At 40.9% G+C, this 21,039-nt stretch overlaps 1 long non-coding RNA gene and 1 pseudogene across 2 annotated transcripts; both read left to right on the forward strand.

Annotated features, from left to right (window-relative positions):
• Nucleotides 1-1,674: 1,674 nt before the first annotated feature.
• LOC144579445 (uncharacterized) lies at nt 1,675-20,244 on the forward strand. 2 transcript variants are annotated; one of them, XR_013526984.1, is made up of 4 exons: nt 1,675-1,763; nt 9,020-9,141; nt 18,529-18,740; nt 18,996-20,244. It is a non-coding gene; the product is annotated as an uncharacterized LOC144579445 (long non-coding RNA). The 2 variants fall into 2 exon arrangements; XR_013526983.1 differs by having other exon boundaries at nt 9,044-9,141.
• On the forward strand, nt 10,949-13,455 carry LOC100387020 (glutamyl-tRNA(Gln) amidotransferase subunit A, mitochondrial pseudogene; annotated as a pseudogene).
• Nucleotides 20,245-21,039: the final 795 nt, after the last annotated feature.

Below are 21,039 nucleotides of genomic sequence, written 5' to 3' on the forward strand. Positions count from 1 at the left end.
TCACACAGTGAAAATTACCATGAGAAGCAAGCCAATCTGATAAAGCTACAAACTGTGTGGTTCCAACTACATAACATTCTGGAACAGGCAAAACTATGAAGACAGTAGAAAGATCAGTGGTTGTCTGGGGTTAGAAAAGAAGAGGGAATGACTCAGCAAAGCAGAGAGAATTTTTAGGTCGGTAATACTATTCACCATAATACTATAATGATGGCTACATGTCATTATACATTTTCAAAACCTATAGAACATACAACACCATGAGTGAACCCGAATGTATCATATGAACTCTGGGTGACAATGATATGTCAATGTCACATGGAGTTTGAGTATAACAGATATACTGCTTTTATGTGGGATATTGCTAGTGGTGGAAACTGTGTGTATGTGGGGCAGGGAGTATGTGGGAAATCAGTATAGCTTCTGCTCAGCTTTGCTGTAAACCTAAAACTAAAAAGTAAGATCTGTTTTAAAACCTAAAAAACAAATATGTTAAAAATAGAATTAGACAGTTGAAACAGAAGTGCCTCTAAGAAATGTAACAGTGATCTGAAACAATTTGGTAGCCACCAAGCAAAACCGTCTTTCATTTCACAACTAGTAATATCACTGAAATCCACAATACAATCCAAATAAACAGAGCACACCCCTCTTGAGGAACTTTACTAAATCTTTGCAAACATATTTTTTCCATTCCTAACTGTAATCTTACGGCCAACTATCATTTTTAATTTAACTTATTTTATATATAAGAAGGCTTTTAAACTCATTTTCATATAAGGAAACAGATGTACAAAGAAGATAGTGGGTTGCTCGAGGTCACAGAGCTAGTAAGAGAAGAGACAGTGTCTATCTAAGGGTCTTGCATGACACCCTGGAACTCTTTTATTCTTATCTCTTTCTTTGGACAAGACTTATGACACCCAGCATGAGGAAAAAGGACTAAGTACACTCTGCGCATCTGTGCCTTTGGAAGACTGCACTGTGAGCTTTCCAGAGGCTGCCAGTTCCTCCGCCTTGAGTTCTGAATGGCACCAGCCAGGCCTCTCCTGTGTGAGAGGCTAATACAAATCTTGCTCTGTCCAGGAAGATTCTCTCTGCTCAATGAGTGGACTAAAATGAAGAGTGCTGAAGAAGCCACTGAAACTGTGTTCTCAGACCTTCTGCTTTTCAATTATGCGTTCACAGGTGTTCTCACAGTGAGCATTATGTGAAAATACTGTTTGGGGTACAGGAGATACAGGAGTAAACAAGACAGGGAAGGGTCACATTTGAAGCAGAGCAAACAGCAAATGTGAAGGCTTTGAGTTGGGAACAAGTAGATACCTGTGGCCAGGCAGGAGGAGGAGCCCCCAGGAACCATCAGGGGCAGGGCAAAGGTGTACTTAGGTTACATTTTATTCCACTAAAACATTTCCTCCTGATCTGCTTTTCATTTCTTTTCATTCCTGCTCATGTGTTGACCTCAGTTCAGTTGGAAGCATTGCAGCTGGAAGGCAGAAAAGGGGAAGAGGGCTTACATGGTACCACTGACTGTCAGGAAATGATCATATTAGGTTAAAAAGAGAGGGATGAGGAGAGAGAAACAATTGAGCTCTGTTTCCTGAGCCACAGAGCTAGCATCAGGCCCCCCACTGAAGAAAGCACAAACAAAAGCTTCATTTGTTTCCCAGTGGCACTGCCCTCTAAGGCCTCTCCACAGAAAAGAGGTCTGAAAGAAGCCTATGAGATTTCTTTTTACATACCGAGGATGAATGTTGAAAGTGAGTGGCATCTGGGGGAGTTATTTTTCAGCCTCTTGCATATCTTCCCAGCTAAGGAGTTCTGGTGTCTACTGCTTTAGGAATTCCTGCTTTATCCTTCATGCTTCAAGACTAAACTTGCACTTCCCTGAAAAATGCTATGCCTCTCTCCTACTCTGTCTCAATCTGTTCTGGTTCACTTTTTAAGATTCTGTATTTTTGATCTCAGCGTTACTTTCATCAGAAAGATTTTTTGGCTCTGTCTTAGGGTGACATCAATTGGCATTTTGGAAAAGATTCATAGAGGCTTTTGTGTGCAGAAAACAATGCTTACAGTACTCTGTGTTACCACTGACATTTATTCTGCTACAGTTATAAATAGAAAACTTTGCTTTTCTTAAGCTTTTGAACATAACTGAAAAAAATCGGTTTTAATCTATCAATGTAAACATGTTTGGGTTAAAGTAAGCACAATTTGTCCTTGGATATTGCTTGGTTGGCTTATATATATATATATATATATATTTCACAAACAAAATGTATACAAAGCTTTAGGTTCTATATATAAGCTTAAATTATTTTATATTTAAAATTTTTTTATATTATACAGTTGACCCTTGAAAAAAGGCAGATGTTAAGGACGCCGTCTTCCTTCACAGTCAAACATCTATATATAACTTTGCTCTCCAAAAACTTAACTACTAATAGACCATTGCTGACTGGAAGCATTACTGATAATACAAATAATCAATAACATGTATTTTGTATGTTATGCATATAATATATTCTATTCTGACAATAAAGTAAGATAGAGCAAAGAAATGTTATTAAGCAATTCCTATGAGAAAATACATTTACTATCCATTAAGTGGATCATCATAAAGGTCTTCATCATTGTCTTCACATTGAGTAGGCTGAGGAAGGGAAGGAAGAGGACACATTGGTCTTGCTGTCGCAAGGTGGCAGAGCTGAAAGAGGTAGAAGGAGGAGCACAAGGCACACTGGCACAGCTTTACAGAAGTACATAATTTCTGTCTGATATCTTGCTTTTTCATTTCTCTAAAGATGTTTCCATACAGTACCAATCTTCCATCATTTGCTTTAATTTCCGTGCCTGTATCACCGAAGGCTCCATGTACAAAACGGAAAAAGCAGTCGTCAATAATTGTAACCCTTTTGCCAGATTGTCTGGTCAGTTTGTTTCATTGTCTCACACTGGTTTGGAAGCCCTCATCTCCATCAAGTTGTCTTCTGTTAATTCTTCTTGTGTGGTGTCTATTCGTTCTTGAATTTCTCCAAGATTTATATCTTGAAACCTCTTCTCCCTGCACCATTTTTGCCATATCCACACTCTCTTTCAAGATTCCTATGACTGGTCCTGTTACAAATCTTGTGAAGTCACATACAATGTCTGGACAGTTTTCTCCAGCAAAAACTTATTTGTTTGGGCCTAATTGCTTTCACATTTTCTATAACAATGACATCTTCAATGGGGTACCTTCCCAGACCTTCATGATGTGCTCTCTACTGGGATTCCCTTTCATAGTGCTGACAATCATTCCACAGACTACTGTGAATAATGAGCCTTGAAGGTCCTTATGATCCCCTGATCTGAAAGCTGAATTAGACATGTTGAGTTTGTGGCTGCATAGACCAGTTTAATGCTTCTGTGTAGAACTCATGGGGTTCTAGGTGGTCAGGGACATTGTCCAATATCGAAATAGCTTTATAAAAAAGCCCCTTACTGGCTAGGTACTTCCTGATTTCAGGAACAAAGCATTGATACAACCAGTGAGAAGAAGAGTTCTCATTTTTTGGGCCTTACTAACAGCTGGTGTTTGTATTTTCCTTCAAGGCTTGGGGGTTAGTAGCTTTATAGATAAGGACAGTCCTGGTCATAAATCCCACTGCTTTTGCACAAAACGTTAGCATTAGCCTATTCCTTCCTGCCTTAAATCCTGTGCTTGCTTTTCTTCCTTACTAGTTGTAAAGGTAGCTGAGAGAAAGGGGAACAGACCCGAAGTTAGGCAAGAAAGTTTTATTAACCTGCTGGGCTGCTCCATAACAGTCAGAGGAGGCAGCCCTGAGCTTACAAAACAAGGGGTTTATATAGGGTGAGAGGGGCATAATCCATCCACTGGTAACAAGCACAGAGATAGTTTGTTAACTTGTGACAGACCTACAATACATCATACTGTGCCTTTTGTGGCAGCAGTCTTTTTTTAAAAAAGAGAGAAACCAGGAGTTTTTTACAGATATGTGTCAAACAGGAATTTTCAAGTATGGATAGCCAACATGTGTTTTCCCTGTCCTCCCTGAAGCTGCCCGGATGGCTTTAATCAGGCTTTGCTTAATTATAGCATGTCTGGCAGCCTTGATGTGGTGCCTAGGTAGAGGTTTATGAATGCAACTGCAGAGCAATCAGAGGGAAAAGGGGGTCAGCCTGCGCAGAGGGGGTTTTCTTGTCTGTAACACTAGTAAATATCTTTTGTGGCATTTTTCTTTCCCCCAGAATGAGGCACTTTTATCTGCAATAAAAATATCTTCAGGAAAATAAAATTCAACAGTTTTATTAATGGTGTCTGGAAATTTGCTGCCTGTTGGTGGTCAAAAACTGCTTCATCTGTGATCTTGATATTTTTAAAGGCATGCTTCTTTCTAAAATTAGCAAACTATCTTTGCAGGCATTAAGTTTTCCAGCTTTAGATCTTTTACCTTCCTTTTACTTTAAGTTATCATATAATGACTTTGCATTCTCTTGAATCATGTTAGAGTCTATAGGTATCCCTTTCTTAGAGCAATCCTGCAGTCACATAAAAGCTGCATTTTCAATATAACATAAAAAGGTATTTTGCAAAAAGTGCAAGGTTTTAGTACTTGCTGGCCTAGCTGTAGTGATGACTTCATATCTTCTCTTTTCTCTTACTCTCTTTTTCTTTCTTTTCTTTTCCAATGAGCCTTAGGCTAAATTCATTTACCTTGAAGTGCAGGAAACCTCAGCTGCAGGCCCCAATATATGGGACATATCAAACAATTCACCTTTTTTGGTAATGTCATGACTCTTCTCTGTGTCTTGGGAGCACTTCCAGGAGCATTATTGGCTCTTTGTATGGGTCCCATGGTGTTATTGAATGTTTACGGTATAGCGCTGAAAAATAAGTGAAAACTTCAGAAGGTCACCTTTTACTGGGATACGCGATTTATGAATGAGACAAACTGCTCACTTGGCGATCATTAGCATCACATGGCATTTTAACCAGATGCAATGCTTGAGCTCACTGCAATAGCAATGGGAGGTGGCTACAGAATTATTACAGAAGTCCAACATGTACTACAGTTATTTTGTGCAGTTATAATTTGATAGCACATCTGAATTTGTTTACATTTTTCTCAACTGAGAATGGTGTCATGTAGTCTGCATTGGTAGGTGTAAGTGTTGACAAGCTTTAACTTTTCATAATAGATTTGTGTATATTTTATGTAGTAAATAAGAAAGTAGACTAGTATCTAAATATATTTTATGCATTCATGGCATACATAACTTTCTCTTAATCTTTTTGCTATTTCTAGGCATGAATTATCAGTGAATATTTAAAAATGGTCAGATATTTTCAAATTTTTTTCTAATATTGTTATACTTATTGAAAAAAAAATCCATGTGTAGTGAACCCTTGCAATTGAAACCCCTATTGTTCAAAGGTCAATGGTATGTGATTCAACAAATGGATGTCTCAGTCCAATAATATGATTGTTCCTAAATATTGAAACATATTTTATGCACCTGGTTAATTGTATTCCTATAAATGTTTCCAGCTATGGTCACACTTTCCTATAATGATTTTTCTCAGGAACCTTAACCACCTAAGAAAGCAGATATACAAATCCCATGAAGAAAGTTTTGTATACACATTTCCATATGATACTCTTAACCATTTAAATATCATAAAACTTGCACTCATAAATTTAATAAATCAAGATTATCTTAAATATTTAAAATTAATTGCAAACATACATGAGTAAAATCTTCAAGTGTTTTAATTAAAATCATCTGTCTTTCCCAGGCATCAGAGAGGACTAGAGAAAAAAAAATCACCTATTATGTTAGTTTCTCTTAAACATTTTTGATACAAAGCATATACAAAGCAGTATCATGATTTTTAAACTTGTTGCATTTGCATAAAAACACCTTATGCAAAATTACAGTATCATATTCATTTGTAGAAATCATCTAAGTATTTCTAGTTTTTTGATATAGCCTTTAGTTTGCAAAGTCATTTAATTAAGTAGAACAGAATTATCATTTCAGGTCCACCACTGGAGCTGAGATTATTCACTCAGAGTTGTTTGTTGGTCAGCGATTTGATAACAACAGTATGAATTTGGGTTCCCTGGTCACTGGTCAAAGAATTAAAATCTGGAACATGTGGACTAATGCAGAGTACCTTCCAAGAAAATTCAGCTCAGTTCTAAGGAAAATCCCCTTTCAAGAGTTCTGTTGTTAATGAAGAACTCATTGATATTATCAATTTATTGCATCACATAAATTTTTGCCATCTTTCAAGTTTTACCCTGACACAAATTCTGCCATAACTGCCTATAATATTTTAGCACTTGATTGGATAGATGAATACGCTCATCCAGATTTGAATCTCTTTGTTTCCTGATTAGAATAAACATAGTAGTGTGAGATTTTATATTCTATGGCTTAGCAAACACAATTCCATTATTAATAGCTAGTATTCTGGTCTTATTATTTAATATTTAAGGTGGGCAAGGCTGGAAGTGAGAACATAAATTCAAGCAAAGTTTAGAGAAACCAGTTGTATGAGATTCCTAGGGCTGCTGTAACAAAGTGCCATGAACGGGGCTGTTTATTGTCTTATAGGTCTGTAATTTAGAAGTCTAAAATCAAGATGTCAGCAGCGCAATGCTCTCCTGAAATCTGTAGGAGAGGAACCGTTTCTTGCCTCTTCCTAGTTTCTGGTGGTTTAAAGGCAATCTCTGATGTTCCATGGTTTGCAGATGCATCACTCTCATCCTTCATCTTCACATGGAGTTCTTCTTGTGCCTCTGTGTCTTCACATGGCATTCTTCTTGTAAGGATGCCAATCATATAGGATGGCACCCTATGCCAGCATAACACCAACTTAATTACATCTGCAATGATCTATCTCTAAATCAGGTCACATTCTGAGGAACCCAGGGTTTGGACTTCAACATTTGTTGTTTTTTTTTCTGAGAAAACAATTTGATCTCTAGCACCATAACAAAATCAATGGACTGTAGATCCTGGTAATGTTAAGCAGTTTATCAACCTTGGCATTATTAACTGATTGTACTGAATTCTTTTTTTGTACTGGAAAATTCAGGAGGTCTGTCCTACATATTGGGAGATGTCACCAGCATCTTTGGCTAATAGGGGAGACCTCCTCACCTCTTTCCACTTCCCGGTCTTCACCTCCTTCCTCCTCTAATTCCAGGATGGGAAGGAGGGTTAAAAAAAAATACCAAAGAGCTTAAATCCTTGGTCAGGCAACTTGCTGATGCCACTGACCGGGTCATGAAGAGGCCCAAGGATTGGGAAGATAAGTTTCTTTTCAGTTCCCAGCGTCTCTGCTAGCTATATGCCTTGAAAGAGTTGCAAATGAATGTTATCACTACCAACCAGACACTGGGTCACGTCCCCCACGTCTGCACGAGCCAGGCTCCCTCCTGGAAACACCTCTGCCAACTAATAATTTACTGCCTTTGCCTTGTTTCTGTAAGCTCCTCCCTTGCCTGCTCCTGCTCATGCTGCATATGAACTAGCAAATCAGTGAAGCCAAAACATTGTAATGTCAGACATCCAGCCAATGGACAATGACACAGTTTTGCCTCAGTTTCCCCTTTAGTATTGTAAGCCTATAAAATTGGAAAGAAGCTGCTTCTCAGGGAGCTTGGTGAATAAGTCTTTACACCCTGCAGCTCTTGACTGAGTAAAAAGCCACTTCCTTCCTCCTTTCAGTGTTAGAGAGGTTTGTTTCCCTCTGCTCTTGGTTCATGGCCTTTACCTATTACATGCTAGTAACACCCTCTTAATGTGACAACCAAAAATGTCTTCAGACATCTCTAAATACCTCCTGGAGGGGTGGGCATCAAAATTGCCCTCAGCTGAAAACCACAGATGAAAGAAAAATAGAGAAAGGCACACATAAAGGAAAGCCAGGGTTGGAATATTTGAGGAAGAAAAGAAGAAAAATAGGAAATTGTCTTATGGCAATGAGAAGTGTGTAAATAAGGTCATAAAGGGGGATTCGTTTCTGTAAGAAAAATATTAGAATATGATTATAGGAGTGAGGCAAGTGCCTGAAATAGGGTGAGGTTGGTAGAGGGGAAAAGGCCTGGGAATTAAAAGGATCATCTGTGTACACATTGATATAGCCAGTAATTACCATGGAAGTAGTTTTGGAGACTGACAGTTAACCAGGAACTAAAATGTTCAAGGAATGTGAGGAGCAGGGGTGATCTGGGGGAGATGAATGGCTATAACAAAGAGAAGGAGTAGGTAAAATATCTGATGATTTGAGATTCAAGCAAGGCCTTTCGTGGAGTCAGAAAAGACAGCAGCCTAGAAGTGGCAATGGGGGACAAAAGGACACCCCTTCCCCCCATGCCTGTGTCTGGATCCAGTGATATAAAAAAGGCAAAACCACTGCAGCGGGCTGCAGGAGACACCATCCTCCAGGGTGCACCAGTTAGTGCAAGAAGAGGTAGAAGGGAAACTTTAGGAAAAAAGTTGAGGTCACACAGAAGTTTGCTGATTATTGGCCACGAGTTCCAGGGAACAGAGTTGAAGGAGTTCAGTGGTTGAGGATTGATGAGAAGCAAGATCAAAAACAGGAATTAACAGAGCCTTATAAAAATTAGTGTCAAGAGAAATGAGCAATTTCCTAAGAATCAGTTCTTAGCTTCTTGCAATGACTGACATAAATAGCAATAAAGACATATTAGATAATGGTGACAAAGCTGGTGATTTTGAAAGCTGTGGGAGGAGGGATCCTGCCAGGAGCATGCCAAGTTTGGGGGCTCCCTCTTGATCTTTGATGGTGAATTTTCACGGTCATTTTTCACTGGGTCCTGAATGGGTCTCAGAGGAAAGCAGTTTAACATTAAAAAAAAACCTTCAGTGTTGGAACCTGAACCCTCTGAGTTTGTATGTCAGATCTGCTACAATGAAGGTAGATGTCTGTCTTGGTTTTTTTTGTTTGTTTTTTTGTTTTGTTTTGTTTTGTTTTCAGACAGAGTCTCACTTTGCCATCCAGGCTGCAGTGCAGTGGCTCTATCTCAGTTCAATGCAACCTCCACCTCCTGTGTTCAAGCGATTCTCGTGCCTCAGCCACCAGGAGAGCTGGGATTATAGGTAAGCACCACCAAGCCCAGCTAATTTTTGTATTTTTTAGTAGAGAAGGGGTTTTGCCATGTTTGCCACTAACAAAAAAGTTACTGAAATATATACCAAACTGTCTGCTGAGTTGTACAGACATTAACAACTCAGTCACACTTTAAATCGATGTTTTTTGCACTTTCATATAACTCATGGGAAGAAATACCTTTCTTGGCATAATCCAAAGTACGTATTTGTGAGCATTCTGTTAGTGAATACTTGCCCTTATTGCATGTTATGTACACTGGTAATTTATTTGTCATATTACTATCTTTTATGAGACAGGGTCTTGCTCTGTCACCCATGCTGGAATGCAATGGCACAATCACGGCTCACTGCATCCTGGACCTACTGGGCTCACGAGATCCTTTAACTTCAGTCTCCCAAGTAGCTCAGACAACAGGCATGTAGTCACTTCATCCTCTCCATTCACACCATTTACACTTTGTAACTTCACATTCATCCTCTCCGTTTACCTAGATCACACACACCAAGTAACATCCTCTCTATTTACAATAGGGCGCATTCTGAGTAAATTACTCTGTGACTTTGCTTCATTCTCATCATTTATGTATTATATATGCCAGGTAACCAATGGGAAGCCTCTAGAGTATTGAAACCCTAGAAAATCCTGTAGGTGGACCTTTTGAGCCCCTATGCTCGGCCCCCTTTCACACTGTGGAGTGTACTTTCATTCTCAATAAATCCCTGCCTTTGCTTTCCTTGCTTTGTTTGTGGCTTTTGTCCAATTCTTTGTTCTAGATGCCAAGAACCCGGACACCTTCTATCATTAGCACTGCCAGATAATGACTGTTTTTAAGTTCATCTCATGATACCAATTTTGAAGCAACTTTATTCTACAAACTTATATTGAGCACCTTCTCTGTGTCTAGTTCTGATGGCTACTACAAATTTAAAGAATGATGTAGATTCTGCCACACAGGCCACTGGGGAAAACAAATACATAAATACTTACTAAATAAAGAATTGTAATATAAATCTGTCAAAGTGCTGTGGAATCTTAGCCTAGAAAATCTGAAAACATTCTTCAAAAAGACAGGACAATTAAACTTTGCTTGAGGAGGGAGTAGGACTTGTGTAGATAGAGAAAATGTGCTATGAAGTTATAAATCATGTTCCAGGTGGTTATTTCTTAAGCTGAGCCACATACAGAATTTGGTTTATACAAATAGTGCGTTACTACTTTTCTTCTAAACAAAAAATCTTTTTTTTGAGACAGAGTCCTGCTCTGTTGCCAGGTGCCAGGCTGGAGTGCAATAGTGTGATCTCAGCTCACTGCAACCTCTGCCTCCCAGATTCAAGCAATTCTCCTGCCTCAGCCTCCTGAGTAGCTGGGACCACAGGTGTGCACCACCATGCCCAGCTAATTTGTGTATTTTAGTAGAGACGGGGTTTCACCATGTTGGCCAGGATGGTCTCAGTCTCCTGACCTCGTGATCCGCCCGCCTCAACCTCCCAAAGTGCTGGGATTGCAGGAGTGAGCCACCGCACCCGGGCGTCTTCTGAAATTTAATCCATCTCCTTTATCATCTTTCTTGGATTTTAGAAAAAAATTTCATTTCTGCAGAATTGTCCTGCTGTTGGCTGCCTAACTACAGCTTAAGACATGACAAACTAAAGAACTTCTTGGAAGTAATTCCTCAGAACATACCAAGTAAAGCACATACTAATCTGGGTAAGATTTAATCAGCCTGCTAGACATATTCATCATGTTCGTTGTGCTGTGGTTACAGAGAACACCAAAATTCTCTCCGCACTCAAGATGCTTGCATGTGCTGGGAAGGGGAGTGGACAAATTAAAGAGGAAGAGAGGCAGGAGGTAGTGTGTGGAGCCACAAGAGAGGATCATCTGACTCTGGGAAAAGGTAGAGTTGGTTACAGAGAAAGCACTCTGGAGAGGAAGAGGGGGCACCTAAAATCTAGCTATGTGTGAATTTACTTAGATAAGCAGTTACAGATTCAAGTCCTATGAGGGTCATGTAGGTAACCAAAATGAGAGCAACACCCTGAGGACAAGATAGGATGTGGTGGGGTCTTGGCGAACCAAACGTATAGCCAGTCTGCAGGAAGCAGTGGGTTGTTCTCTGGCCGAGTATATTAGTCTGTTTTCATGGTGCTGATAAAGACATATCTGAGACTGGGAAGAAAAAGAGGTTTAATTGGACTTAATAGTTCCACATGGTTGGGGAGTCCTCAGAATCACGGCGGGAAGTAAAAGGCACTTCACACCTGGTGGCAACAAGAGAAAACGAGGAAGATGCAAAAGCAGAACCCCCTGATAAAACCATCAGACCTTGTGAGACTTATTCACTACCATGAGAACAGCATGGGGGAAACCACCCTCATGATTCAGATTATCTCCCACTGGATCCCTCCTATAACACATGGGAAATATGGGAGTACAATGCAAGATGAGATTTGGGTGGGGACACAGAGCCAAGCCATATCACTGAGCACAGGCACACTGAAGTTTTTAAAAACCAAATTGAGTGACAACTAAAGATGGCTGCACCCATGTAACATCACTAGCAACCAGTGACCTCTTTTTCCTCCTTGCCTGGCTCCTATGGTGGCACGAGTTCCTATGGACGTTGGGCACGAGGACTCTGCTGGGTTGGACCCTTCGATAAGTTTCTGTGGCACTGCAACAAGGACAAATTACAACAGAGCTCTGTCAAAAATGTCTTCCTCTTATCAGGAAGACCAAGTTTCTAAATGCTTACATTACTGTATCGGAAGAGTTAGCCTTAAAACAAGCTGAAAAATTAGAAAAGAGGTATCAGAATGGACAGTCACTTGGGGATTTAGATGGAATTCCTATTGCAGTAAAAGACAACCTTAACATGTCTGGCATTGAGACAGCATGTGCATCAAATATGCTGAAGGGTTATGTACCACCTTATAATGCTACTGTAGTTCAGAAGTTCTTGGATAAGGGAGCTCTACTAACAGGAAAAACAAATTTAGATGACTTTGCTATGGGATCTGGAAGCACAAATGGTGTATTTGGACCAGTTAAAAACCCCTGGAGTTATCCAAAACAATATAGATAAAAGAGGAAGCAGAATCACCACAGCAAGAATCAAGATTCAGACTGGCTGATAACTGGAGGAAGCTAAGATGGGAGTGCAGCTGCTGTGTCAGCACTCACATGCTATGCGGCTTTAGAATCAGATACAGGAGGATTGACCAGAAATCCTGCTGCCCATTGTGGGCTTGTTGGTTTCAAACCAAGCTATGTCTTAGTTTCCCATCATGGCCTCATTCTCCTGGTGAATTTGATGGATGTGTCAGGAATCTTAACCAGATGTGTGGATGATGCAGCAATTGTATTGGGTGTCCTGGCTGGACATGACCCCAGGGATTCTACCACAGTACATGATCCTATTAATAAGCCACTCGTGCTTTCCAGTTAGACAGATGTGAGCAAACTATGAATGGGAATTTTGAAGGAATATCTTGTAACAGAATTATCAAGTGAAATACAGTCTCTCTGGTCCAGAGCTGCTAAGCTCTTTTAGTCTGAGGGGGCCAAAGTGATTGAGAAGTATCCCTTCCTCACACCAGTTATTCAGTTGTCTGCTACCATGTATTGTGCACAATGGAAGTGGCATCGAATATGGCAAGATTTGATGGGCTACAATATGGTCACAGGTGTGACATTGATGTGTCCACTGAAGCCATGTATGCTGCGACCAGATGAGAAGAGTTCAATGATGTGGTGAGAGGAAGAATTCTCTCAGGAAACATTTTCTTATTAAAAGAAAACTATGAAAATTATTTTGTCAAAGCACAGAAAGTGAGACAGCTCACTGCTAATGACTTTGTGATTCCTTTTAACTATGGAGTAGATGTCTTGCTAACTCCTACCACCGTGAGTGAGGCAGTACCATACTTGGAGTTCATCAAAGAGGACAACAGAACACAAAGTGCCCAGGATGCTATTTTTACACAAGCTGTAAATAAGGCAGGATTGCCAGCAGTGAGTATCCCTGTTGCACTCTCAAACCAAGGGCTGCCAATAGGACTGCAGTTTATTGGATGTGCATTTTATGACCAGCAGCTTCTTACAGTGGCCAAATGGTTTGAAAAACAAGTGCAGTTTCCTGTTATTCCACTTCAAGATTTCATGGATGATTGGTCAGCAATCCTTGAAAATGATTAACTTCTGTCTCTCTAAAACAGTAAACATATCTTAAAATTTAAGATGACTTTTAGGCTGGGTGTGGTGGCTCACACCTGTAATCTCAGCACTTTGGGAGGCCAAGCCAGGTGGATCACTTGAGGTCAAGAGTTTGAGACCGACATAGCCAACACAGTGAAACCCCCATCTCTACTAAAAATACAAAAATTATCTGTGCATAGTGGTGGGGCCTATAGACCCAGCTACTCGGGAGGGTGAGGCAGGATACTCACTTGAAACCCAGAGGCAGAGGTTGCAGTGAGCTGAGATTGCACCACTGCACTCCAGCCTGGGTGACAGAACAAGACTCTGTCTCAAAAATAAACAAACAAACAAACAAACAAACAAATAAATAAATAAGTAAGTCAGGGAATTCGCACTTGTATGGAAAAGGTTTTTTAAAAACTTCTCTATTTTGTTAAAACTATTGATAGGCCAAGCAAAACGCATTTGCTAGTGGAGGAGGTCACTCATGACCATTTTCAAATTTCTGCTCTGTTAATCAAGGCTTTTTTAGAATTCTGTATTTAAAACGAAAATTTCTTGATTGGAAATAACTGTAATACCTTAGTGCGACTGGTCCATTTGATTACTTTCTTCTTAGTTGGAGTAAATGGAATTAGTGCTTTTTAAGTCTCTGTTACGGGCTGGGTTACCAGGAAAATAACTCTTAGCATCCTGGAAAGAAGCAACGCTTTCAGGATAAAAAGGGTAAAGTCTGTGAAGCCCTCAGGGAAAGATGGAAAGAAACACTGGAAGGGTAGGAGCAAGTAAGAGGACTCCAGGAGAGGTGCTCTCCTGTTTTTGTGCATTCAGTTCCTTTGCAGAGTTGGGGAAAGGGAGATTTTTCAGCAAGGGTCAGTCCTGGCTACTATTCTGGGACAGTGTAAAAGAAAACAGTTAGTTTTCCCCAGCACTTTGGGAGGCCGAGGCGGGTGGATCACGGGGTCAAGAGATCGAGACCATCCTGGTCAACATGGTGAAACCCCGTCTCTACTAAAAATACAAAAAATTAGCTAGGCACGGTGGTGCGTGCCTGGAATCCCAGCTACTCAGGAGGCTGAGGCAGGAGAATTGCCTGAACCCAGGAGGTGGAGGTTGCGGTGAGCCGAGATTGCCCCATTGCACTCCAGCCTGGGTAACAAGAGCGAAACTCCGTCTCAAAAAAAAAAAAAAGAAAACAGTTAGTTTCTTTTCCTTTTGTTCATTTAGGGGCTACAGTACTGTTATGTCAGTAACATAGATCACAGTCATTCGTCTCCAGGATTTTTATCTTCCTCTGAACCTGACCTAGGCACTGTTTGGTGGATTATAGAGGAAAGGCTCTAATGTGAAAGTAGGTTGGGTGAAGGAATGAGAAAAAGGAAAGCGTCTTGGAGCAAATGAGCAGGCTTTTCCCATGAAGAAGCAGATATGTGCCCAGAGGAGATTCACAGGAAGGGAACTATAGCATCTTCTTTCTCTCTTTGTCTTCCCTTTCCTACCTGCTTTTTTTCCCCCTCCCTACCTTTTGGAAGGGAAAGCAGCAAAATGTTAGTGCCACTGTGTACCAGTCTACCCTGGACTCTGACATGCCAGCAGAAATGTTTACTTTCTACCAGAACCAAGGCACTAAGCAAACGTTGTCAAAAATTCACAGAGAACCAGAAAGCATACTGTGGACAGATGTGCTACCTGCTATGCTGACAGACCCTTTAAAAACATTCCACCTGCAGTCCCAAGTAATGGTCAGACCATACACTCTGACTTTTAGTTGTAATCAAAGACCCAAAGAGTTTTCCTGGTGGCACAATGAGTGTTCAAAAGATTTCAAAAGAAATATATAGTGTGAATAATGTGTAAGTAAATGCTATCATTTCCAGGCTGGACTAGTGTTACTAGGATGAGTCAATCAGAGAGGAGAGGCAGAATGTCTTCATGGAAGAGAAGTAACATCACTACTTGTACCATGGTGATTAAGGAATTTCTTTCTCCACACACAATTGGTGTCTGCTAGCTGCCAGATTCTTGCAGCCCCTGCCAGAGTGAAAGGCCCAAAGTATGGATAGTGGCAATTTATTCCTAAACCTGGGGACCTTATCTTTAGAAGCGGAAAACAGAATTGTCTTTAAGGGTGGTAATACAATATGGAGGGAACAGACATTTACTTAGGGCCTATGCCAAGCACAGGACTGGGAATAGAAATGGGTGTGGCGGAGCACGTCCATCAGCTGCTTGTCCAAGATATGGCCTAGCTATTGTTTCAATGTCTTAAACAGTCAAGCGTTTTTAGTCATGCCTGTGGTTTCTTTTGCAATGCCGTTTCCTCAGAAACCTACAAGGCTTCCATGATATTTTCCTCCCAGGGAATTCTGTTTCCAGGAAATAGGTAACATTTTTAGATATACTTCTTACATATAATTTTCAAGCCTGCCTTACTTTTTTGCTTCCCCACCTCTAGGCCTCCCTCTCAATTTAATTGCAGCTAATTTGAAAGCCAGTAGGCTCAAGTAAGAAGATATACATCCTTTTTTTCCTCCTCAAATAAGAAATTCAAGACTAAAGAAACTTAGAAAATGTTTTCAAAGTTACCAAGTTAATAATTGGCAAAGTTGCCTGGTGAGGCAACTCACACCTATAATTCCAGCACTGTGGGAGGCTGAGGTGGGTGTATCACCTGAGGTCAGGAGTTCAAGACCAGCCTGGTCAACATGGTGAAACCCTGTCTTTAATAAAAGTAACAAAAATTATCTGAGCGTGGTGGCAGGAACATGTAATTCCCAGCTACTTGAGAGGCTGAGACAGGAGAATCACTTGAACCTGGGAGGTTGCAGTAAATAGAGATTGTGCCATTCCACTCCAGCCTGGGTAACAAGAATGAAACTCCATCTAAAAAAAAGCAAAAAGAATTTGGCAAAGTTGAGGTTCTATCTTACATTCCTCAGACTTAGAAACCTGGGCTGTTCATTTTTCATCAAGCCCAGTAGAGAATTCTCAACATTTCCAAGATGGTTTGGAAGATAGCTGCCTAATGGATTATAGCTCCTCAGCAATGTCTGAGAAACTATGATATAAAGTAGAGTCTGGATATTAAAAAGAAAGAGGAAAAGGAGAAGAGAAGGTAGAAAAGAAAAGTGTTCCATAGAGGTGAAGAAAAGAAGTAAATGCGTATGTTTGAGTAGTGGCCTTGGGCCTGAGTGGAGTTCAAGCAAAGTTGTCCATTCCTGGAATATCCTGCTAAGATTGTGGTCTCTTATTTATGTCTAATTTTACTACCACATTTTAAAATATGGTAAAGAATATCTTATTTCACTTTGTGTTGCTATGAAGGAATGCCTGATTATACAGGAAAAAAGGTTTATTTGGCTCACAATTCTGATTGCTGGAATGTTCATGGTTGGGCACCCACATCTGGTGAGGGCCTTTGGCTACTTCCACTCATGACAGAAGGTGAAGGAGTGATGATGTGTGCAGAGATCACCCAGCAACAGAGGAAGCAAGAGAAATGGGGAGCTTCCAGGCTCATTTTAACAACCAGCTCTCTCAGAAACTAATACAGTGAGAATTCAATCACCCCTAAGGGAAGGTATTAATCTATTCATGAGAGATCCACCCCCATGAGCCAAACCCTTCCCATTAGGCCCCACCTCCAATATTAAGGATCAAACTTCAACATGAGATTGAAAAGCATAAAAAAGAACAAGTGAAAGAAAACTGATAATGTGAGTTATATCAAAGTCAAAGTGTGGGGTTATATCAAAGCCAAACTGTGGGGTTATATCAAAGCCAAACTGTGAAATTCAAAAACTGCATTTATTGGCCTGGCACAGTGGCTCAAGCTTATACACAGCTCTTTGGGAGGCTGAGGCAGGCAGATCACCTGAGGCCGGGAATTCGAGGGCAGTCTGATCAACATGGAGAAACCACATCTCTGCTAAAAATACAAAATTGACCAGGTGTGGTGACGCATGCCTGTAATCCCAGCTAATCAGGAGGCTGAGGCTGGAGAATCTCTTGAACCCAGGAGGCGGAGGTTGCAGTGAGCTGAAATTGTGCCATTGCACTCCAGCCTGGGCAACAAGAGCTAAACTGTGTCTCAAAAAAAGAGAGAAAAAAAAAAAGAAAAGAGGAAAAAAACTGCATTCATTTAATTCTGTTGACCTTTATTTTCCTCCTCTGTAAAATGTGAATAATGATACAATATTGTAGATTCATTGCAAAGATAAAGCCATATAAGTTGAGTTTGTAGCACAGTATCTGGCTCATAAGATAGCAAATGCATCATCTCCTCCCTCTCTCCTTAAAAGACTTCTGTTTTATTTTGTAGTTATTTTCTAAAATTTGATTCCGTAATCTCTTTTTAGTGGTGACAATTCCAAAAGAAATTGATTTCAACATAGTTCTGCAAAGTTGCTCAAAAAGCAGGAGGTCAGTAAAAACATGAAGAGAGAAAATTTGCTTTCTGTGAGCAACCTCTCATCCCCAAATCCCCAATAGAATCCTAGACACATGAGTGACATGTGATGATGATATGCATCAGAGATTTGGTGGTGGTTTGCCACACAGTCACAGCATTAGATAACTGACACAGTCACCGTGAGTGGACTACACAGAGTCAGGGGAAGTAGTATAAAATGGCCAGAGGCCAGACTACTGACCCTGTTACAGATCTTAGTTTACTTAACAACAATGGAAGCCATTGGAGAATATGAGTCACAGGTAACATCATTATCAGAATTTAGAAAGATTACTTGCGTGTGTTGTGAAGAATGGATTGACAATATTTCAGACAAGTGATGATAATATTTAGAATAAAGGCAGTAGCCGTAGAGATGCAGAGGTGTAGATTTTATATTTAGGGTGTTACAGTAGTAAGATGGAAACAGATGAGGAGAGAAGTCTTAAGCATTCCTGCCAGATTTCTGGCTTAAGTGCTGTGATGGTTAATGTTGAATGTAAACTTGATTAGATAAGAGTGCAAAGTACTGTTCCTGCATGTGTTTGTGAGGTGCTGCCAAAGGAGGTTAAAATTTGAGTCAGTGGACTGGGAGAGGCAGACCACCCTGAATCTGGGTGGGTGCAATCTAATCAGCTGCCAGCAGGGCTAGAATAAAGCAGGTAGAAGAATGTGGGAGAACCCGGCTTGCTGAATTTCTGGTCTTCATCTTTCTCCTGTCTAGATGCTTCCTGCCCTTGAACATCAAACACCAAGTTCTAAAGCGTTGGGACTCTTAGACTTGCACCAGTGGTTTGCCAGGGGCTCCTGGGTCTTTGTCCAGAGACTGAATGCTACACTGTGGACTTCCCTAGTTTTGAGGTTTTTGGAATTGAACTGGCTTCCCTGCTCTTCAGCTTGCAGACAGCCTATTGTGGGACTTCAACTTGTGATCACGTGAGTAAATACTCTTTAATAAACTCACCTTCATATATACATCTATTCTATTAGTCCTGTCCCTCTAGCGAACCCTGTGCCCAAATAGATGATGACACCATCCCCTGTTGATAAGAACAGGAAACGGAAACAGTGGGTGGGAGAAGGTGGTTCCCTGGCAAAGGCCCCTCCCTCAAGCCTGAAGATCTGTGGCCCTAAATGGGGACAGGCATTTCTGTTTTCATGCCCTCTATCCTGTACCCATATAAACCCCAGGCTCCAGAAGCAGATGAACAGATGAGAAGATGAGGAGACAAGCAGACGGATTGCAGAAAGGCACCGCAAAGAAAGAGAAAAGAGGAGGAACGTCTGAACACCGAGCGTTCAGCTGGGGTGGTCGGAAAAGAGTTCGGCCACTAGATGGCCAAATTCCAGGGAAGATCATCTTCCCACTACGTTCCCTGCTTCTGGTTCCCCATACATCCCACTGACAGCCACCTCTACCATTCAGTAAAACCCTTCATTTATCCTTTAAGCCCATGTGTTACCTGATACGTCTGGGATGCTGGGCAAGAGCTAAGGATACAAAAAGCGGTTGCACTGCCCCTCTGCCCTTGCAGACAGTCAGAGGGTCCATTGAGCAGGTTAACACACAAACCGTCCATGGATGGCAAGGCTAAAAGGGCACATGGTAACACACTCCCACTTAGGCTCCTTTGCCTGCCTGTCTGTGTGCTCCCCGTCCCATATGGGATTTGAGGAGTGGTGGTGACCAAACCAGCAAGCCACACCCCTGTCACATGTCCTTCGAGGGGGATCCAGGAACTCTCCTGTTTTACTATAACAGAGAACACTGAAGGAGGATGGGTTATGGGACTGGGAAAGACCAGGAGTTCAGCTTTGGACCTGTTCAGTTTGAGTTGCCTGTAAGGCAGCAAGTGGAGATGATTGGTAGACAGGTGGATACAAATATCTGGAGCTCAAAGGCGTTAGAAGTAGTAATTTTGGTGTTGTGAGTGTATAGATCATAACTGAAGATGTGGCATGGATGAAATCACATAGGAAAAGAGTACACTAGGAGAAAATGAGAGACTCTATGCAGGTTTTCAAGAACTGCAAAATTTAAAAGTTAAGTATAGGAGAATGGGCTGGAAAGATGAGGGGAAAATCAAGAGCACATGTACAGAAAAGGTAAAAAAGAGTCATTAAACTAGTGATATGGAGGTCACTAGAGTCCTTCCAGAAAGCAAAAACTTGCTTACAAGTTCAAGAGGACAGTGAGGTTGTCCCCTTACATGCCCCTGAGCCCAGGTTAAGAATTTCTGCCTGTGACTTCCAAAGTCATCTAACAAGGTAACCTAATGGGATTCAAAGTATTAATTCTCTACTCTCTCAATGGCAAGAAAATTTGTTTAGCTGACTTTAATGTCATTTGAAACTAAGTGATTTTGTGTCCCCAGGCAGGCTACTGGTTCAAAGAAAGAGGTTATATTAATATAAATAAAGCAGCTTCTTTGTTTGTCCATTGGAAAGTCTGTTTGTCTGCAAGCATAGAAAGCATTAGGTAAATCAACTGCAGGGAGATAGCTGCACGGATGCTAAACTCTGCCTGATGCTTCCAGCCTATTTTCCAGGCATGATCAACAGTGACTTATTTCTTCCCTGGAAACTAATCTTCCTGTTTGGACCTGTTTATATTATTCTTAACCCCACCACAGATTATTGGCAACAGCATCAGTAAAACCTGGGAATTCCTGAGACGTGATTCCAAAAAGCTATGGTTGGGAATATGTAAATCTGATAAATTGAGAGCATGAGTTTACAAAAACTTCCAGTTTCACCTAATAATATACTCTCTTCCTCCCTTTTTTTAAAAAAAGAGATGAGATCTCACTCTATCACCAGCCTCTCTCCCTTTTGACCATTCAACCACTGAACCCCAACTCCAATTACTAAAGCCAACTATTTCATAACTCAGTCTCTCACACTCTTGAGCAGACCCAATAATAAGAAAGTATATTTCACTTTTTCTGTTTTGGTTCTAGTCCTGCTTTCTGGATCTTTGTGTTAGTTTCCTATGGTTGCCATAACAAATTACCACAAATATGGTGGCTTAAGACGGTAGAAATTTATTCTCTCACAGTTGTAAAAGCAAGGCGTTGGCAGGACTGCATTTCATCCAGAGGCTCTAGGGGCAGTCTGTTCTTGCCTCCTCCAGCTTTTGTTGGCTCCAGGTGTTCTCAGCTTGTGGCCACATCACTCTGATTTTTGCTTCTGTGGTCACATTGCCTTCTCCTGTGCTCTGAGTGTCTCGTATAAG

This window comes from Callithrix jacchus, chromosome 15 (genome assembly GCF_049354715.1).
Source record: "Callithrix jacchus isolate 240 chromosome 15, calJac240_pri, whole genome shotgun sequence".
NCBI lineage: Eukaryota > Metazoa > Chordata > Mammalia > Primates > Cebidae > Callithrix > Callithrix jacchus.